At 43.3% G+C, this 6,192-nt stretch overlaps 1 non-coding gene across 1 annotated transcript; it reads right to left on the reverse strand.

Annotated features, from left to right (window-relative positions):
- Window positions 1-2,788: 2,788 nt before the first annotated feature.
- On the reverse strand, window positions 2,789-2,860 carry trnah-gug (transfer RNA histidin (anticodon GUG)). The gene has a single exon. It is a non-coding gene; the product is annotated as a tRNA-His (tRNA).
- Window positions 2,861-6,192: the final 3,332 nt, after the last annotated feature.

Below are 6,192 nucleotides of genomic sequence, written 5' to 3' on the forward strand. Positions count from 1 at the left end.
GAAACCCACGCAGGCACAAGGAGAATGTGCACACAGAGACTCGCCTAAGGCGGGAATTGAACCCACGTCTCTGACACTGTGAGGCAACAGTGCAAACTGCTGTGCCACCATGGTCTGGATTGAAAGCCATCTGCTACTTTTCTGCCCAACTCTCCAGTCTATCTATATCCTTCTGTATTCTCTGACAGTCCCTTATGCTTTCTGCTACTCCACCAATCTTTGTGTCATCTGCAAACTTGCTGATTATACCAACAGTGCTCTCTTCTACATTACTTATGTATATTACAAACAACAGCGGCCCCAATACTGACCCATGCAGAACACCACTGGTCACCTTTCTCCATTTCAAGAAACTCCCTTCAACTACTACGCTGTCTCCTGTTGCTCAACCAGTTCTTTATCCACCTAGCTAGAACATCCTGCACACCCATGTGACTTCACTTTCTCCATTAGTCTATAATGTGGAACCTTATCAAATGCCTTACTAAAGTCCATGTATATGACATCAACAGCCCTTCCTTCATCTATCAACTTGGTCACTTCCTCGAAGAACTCTATTAAGTTGATCTCCCCCGCACAAAACCATGTTGCCCATCACTTATAGTGAAGGTCTGTGAGGGGAAAGTTTTAAAAAGAACCTGGGGGATAACTTTTTTGCATGTAGGATTCTGCATGAATTGAATGAGCTGCCAGAGAAATGGGTACAATTACAACATTTTAAAAGCATCTGGATAGTTATGTGAATAGGAAGGGTTTAGATGGATATGGGCTATTGCTGGCAAATGGGACCAGGTCAGATTGGGATATCTGTTTGGCACAGACAAGTTGGACCAAAGGATCTGTTTCTGTGTTGTATGACTCTGTGTTCCCTTGGCTCACTTAACACTCTCCTGTGTGGCAACGATACCCATTTATCGCAGAGGTTCAATGATCTGGAGTCAAAATAATAATGTTGCTTCTCCCTCTACAGGTACTGCCAAACCTGATGGCTTCTCTCACATTGTCTGATTTTCTATGCTCTTTGCTCAACTTTACTGATATCATCAGCTATCACATATGAATAATAGTCGATGCAGGAGGCTTCCAAACAAGAGTGTGTCAACTGTCATATGAGTGTCAACACAATCTCAGGACAAGACAAAGCAAAGAAGAAAAACATTCAAGCCATGGAGTTTTACGGCATGGAAAGAGACCCTTTGGACCATTGCAACCACACACGTCATCAAGGACCTATCTAGTCTTGTCCCATTTTCCAATACCTTCCTCAAAGCCTATCTACCATGTACAAATCACAAATTGGGGATGTGATAAACTGGATGAGTGCAGCCATGATAACACTCAAGAAACTTGACACCATCCAGGGCACTTCATTGGCACCACATCGACAAACATCCACTCCCATTCCACCACAAATGCTTAGTAGCAGCAATGTGTACTATCTCCAAGATGCGCTGCAGAAATTCATCAAGGCTCCTTTGATAGCTCCTTTCAAATGCATGACCATTTCCACCTTGAAGGACAGGGTGATGGAAACACCATCATCTCAAGTTCCCACCAAACCACTCACCATCATGACTTGGAAATATATCACTTCTCCCTCAGTGTTGCTGAGTCAAAATCCTGGATATCCTCCCTAATGGCATTGTGAGTCTATTGGCAGCAATTCAAAAAGATGACTCACCACCACCTTCTCGAGGGCAGTTAGGGATGGGTAAAAACTGTTGGCCCAGCCAGTGACACCCACATACCACAAATGATTGTTTTTTTAGAAAAACTTGCAGCTTACAGTACTGCTAGTGATCATCTAAACACATTTTAAATTTTGAGTTGCCGTCCATACCACTCTTTCAGGCAGCGAGTTCCAGATACCTTCCACCCTCTTGGATGAAAAAAAATCTTCCTTAAAATGTAAATTTTAAAGCTTCTTTAAATTATTACTGTGATTAGCTAAAGTAAATTCAAAATTGTAGAATACCACTTTCTTCATACCAACCATAATATTTTAAAGGTGTTCAGAGTATTCAACAAAATTTGTAGCTCAGGTTGTGGACTGAGGTTGTTGACTTGTTCACTGAGCTGGCCGGCTTTTTCAAAGACCTTTCATCACCATTCTAGGTAACATCAGTGTGCCTCAGGATCTGGGGTTCATGTCACACGACAGGTGACCCCACTACACGATATACACTCACACACACACACACACACACACACAAGCACTGATGCACACATTCCTACATACTCAGACACTCATGCAGACCCTCTCTCATACACACACACACCCAATGCTCAACGCTCACACCCAAACACACCCCCTCTCAGGCTTATACTCCATCACACCCAAACACACACTTTACCAAGCTTTCACACAGGCACACACTCTCACGTGCACTCACACTAACATGCATACATTCTCTCATACACACACACACACAAATAAGTCTATGGATGAATTTGAATTTGTAAAATGATATTTGCAGATACATTCAATTTGGCTCAAAGATGCACAATCTGCAGGCAGTCCATACATGTAATATTTTGTACATTCCACTTTGAAAATGGAACGGATCGGACTCTGACCACACACCTTTAAAGCATTGTCACCTTTTATAATAAAACCTAAAGTTACCTCGAGAAGGTGACGTAAAAGAAATCTGCATGGTGAAACAGGCCTGTGGTTACAGTATTTTTATTTTGTAATAAATTAAAACAATGTTTGTAATAAATGCCAGGGCAAAACACCATACTCAATAAAATAGAAGCCCATTGCCGTGTCATTGCTTACCCGCAATGCCGTGACTCGGATTCGAACCGAGGTTGCTGCGGCCACAACGCAGAGTACTAACCACTATACGATCACGGCGTGCTACATGGGCTGACGAGCAAAAGAGTGGAAAATCACCCTCAAGTAGAACTTTCTACAAGTTTTTACAACAAAATATTAGATAATGATCAGTAACTTTTTTTCACTAAAACACGATTACTTTTGTACATACTTCGAGATGTCCACTTTCCAACTAAGAATTTGTTGCCATTTCGCAAAAAAAATGCAGAAAGGCGGAATAAAGTAAGTAGCGATGTATTACACATTTGAAAAGCGAGCATTACATATATAATGCAGTAATCTCGCAACCGCGACAAAATTCATTCACATTCGTCATTGCTAGTCTCGCTAATGTACTGAGTTGAGCATTGTCGCCTCAAAATAAACTGGGCGATGTATAAAATCAGCATTCCAATAAAATAAAATTGAACCAACTCGCAAGATTTAAATATACATCATCGTTTTGGATGTTAAATTGATTAAAACTAAATTTCGCAAACCTACACGTTAGATCCACCAAAAGTTAATATTTAAATTGCCACCTCCAATGTGAAACAATAACTTCGAAAATGTTTCATAAATCTCTATTTTACAATGCAATTCCTCGTTACGCTTCGTGGTTGCACACATTGTGGAACAATTATGGGGAGATGGTTTTAGCCTCCAGAAGTTTCCAGCATTTTCTGTTTTGGTTTCAGATTCCAGCATCCGCAGTAATTTGCTTTTATCCAATATTTTTAGCCTATTCTTATTCTTTCTTGCCCAGACATCTATTACTGTGCTTTTGTAATTCGGGTCGCAGTACAACGAATTTCCTGTAGTGCTATCGCGGTTTCACATTCGGTAGCAGAGAACCTATTTCTCTTGGCATATTGTAAGAGCCCACAGCAGAGGATAAATTTTGCTCTTTCGCTTATCCACAATAAAGCAGCCAAGCCTGAAACGCTGCTGCTAAATTTTGCAATGGATGGGAAAAGGATCCATTCATATACAAACATACCAATAGTACTTTGTTACAATTTGGCAACTCAAACTGTTAAGGTAACAGCCTGCGTCACATGGTCAGTACGACTCATTGTGTACAACGTCCAATTGAATTTGAAGCCTTGGGTTATGGTAATAATCTGGATCTAATTTAGGACCCTGATGTCTGTAGTGTTTTCTTCAATAATATAAGGACAAATACGATTTTCTGTACACTGTAAAGCTGCAGGTTATTAGTCTTTTATAGAAAAAACCGTACCAAACTGAACAATATTGCTTAATTCATTGTATTGCAACAATCAAGTGAGTATCTGAGCTAAAGTTAAAAGAGGTAAATAAATTATTCCAAATTTTAGAAATAGCTCAATAATAACTGCTATTTCCCCCTTCTAATTCTCTGAATGGAAGCAATGAACTAGTACAGCTGATAGGAGAAAGCCAGTGGATGTGGTCTACTTAGACTTGAGAAGGCTTTTGATAAGGCCCCACCTAAGAGATAAGCATGTAAAATTAAAGTGCATAGGATTGGAGCTGGCGTACTAACATGGATAGAGAATTGGTTGGCTATGAGGAAACAAAAAGTAAGAATAAATGGGTCTTTTTCTATAAGGTATCCAGTTCTTGGACCTCAGTTATTCACAATATGTTTAAAGGTTTTAGTTGAGGAAACGTAATGGCAACACCTCCAAGTTCAAAGATGACACAATGCTTGATGGAGGTTAAACTAACGGAAGGTTGCAGATGGTTTGGTGATGGAGGAGGCCGCATGTCCTTGGCGCAGCAGGAAGGGGGAGTTAAAACGTTCAGTTAGGTGATGGGATTGGTTACTGCAGGTGTCTCAGAGATATTGAGACACTATTGGCACAGTAGTTAGCACTGCTGCCTCACAGCGCCTGAGACCCGGGTTCAATTCCCAACCCAGGCGACTGACTGTGTGGAGTTTGCACGTTCTCCCCGTGTCTGCGTGGGTTTCCTCCCACAGTCCAAAGATGGTGCAGGTCAGGTGAATTTGCACTTCTTGCTGTGACAGGGGAAGATGCTGGAGGGAAGGGGGGGGTTGGTGGGAGGCTTGGTCCTGACATGGCAGTCACAGAGGGAATGGTCTCTCTGAAACACAGATAGGGGTAGGGAGGAAAATATATCTCAGGTGCTGGGGTCTGTTTGTAGGTGGCGGAAATGGCAGAGGATGATGCGATGTATTCAGAGGTTGGTGGGGTGGAAGGTGAAGACCAGGAGGTTCTGTCTTTGTTGCGATTGGTGGGATGAGGTTCAAGGGCAGAGGTGTGGGAAGTGGAGGAGATGCACTGGAGGGCATCGTTGATAACGTGGGAGGGTAAATTGCAGTCTTTGAAGAAGGAGGACATTTGGAATGTTCTGTGGTGGAACTAGTCTTCCTGGAAACAGATGCAGCGGAGGCAGAGGAATTGGGTGTATAAGAGATAGTGATTTTACAGGAGACAGGATGGGAGGAGGTGTAGTCCAGGTAGCTGTGGGAGTTGGTGGGTTTGTGGTGAATGTCTGTGTTGGGTCGGTCACTAGAAATGGAGATGGGAAGGTCCAGAAAGGGGTGGGAAGTGTCTGAGATGGCCCAGGTGAACTTGAAGTCGCATGGAAGGTGTTTGTGAAGTTGATGAACTTTTCAACCTCCTTGTGGAAGCATGAGGTAGCGACGGTATAGTCATCGATGTAGCAAGGGAAAAGGTGGAGAATGGTGCCAGCATAGCTGCGGAAGATAGAGTTCCAAGTACCCGACTAAGAGAGAGGCATAGCTGGAACCCATGTAGGTGCCCATGGCTACCCCTTTGTTTTGGAGGAAGTGAGAGGATTCATAGGAGAAATTGTTGAGAATGAGGACCAGTTCAGCCAGTTGAATGACAGTGTCAGCAGAAGGGTACTTGCTGGATCGGCATGAGAGCCAAAAATGGAAGGTTTGAAGGCTTTCATCATGGCAGAGAAATGTGTATAGGGACTGGATGTCCATGGTGAAGATAAGGTATTGGGGGCCAAGGAAACAAAAGTCATGGAGGAGGTGGAGAACGTGGGTGGTGTCGCAATCGTAGGTGGGGAGTTCCTGGACTAAGGGGGAAGAGGACGACATCAAGATATGTAGAGATGGGTTCGGTGGGGCAGGAACAGGCTGAGACAATAAGTCGACTGGAGCAGTCAGGTTTGTGAATTTTAGGTAGGAGGTAGAATCGGGCGGTGCGGGTTTCCTGGACTATGAGGTTGGAGGCTGTGGATGGGAGATCCCCAGAGATGATGAGGTTGTGGATGGTCTGGGAGATGATGGTTTGGTGATGGGTGGTGAAGTCGTGGTCGAGGGTGCAGTAGGAGGAGGTGTCCGCTAGTTGGTGCCTGGCTTCAGCTGTAAGAGGTTGGTGCGTCAA

Source organism: Hemiscyllium ocellatum, chromosome 31, assembly GCF_020745735.1.
Source record: "Hemiscyllium ocellatum isolate sHemOce1 chromosome 31, sHemOce1.pat.X.cur, whole genome shotgun sequence".
Lineage (NCBI taxonomy): Eukaryota > Metazoa > Chordata > Chondrichthyes > Orectolobiformes > Hemiscylliidae > Hemiscyllium > Hemiscyllium ocellatum.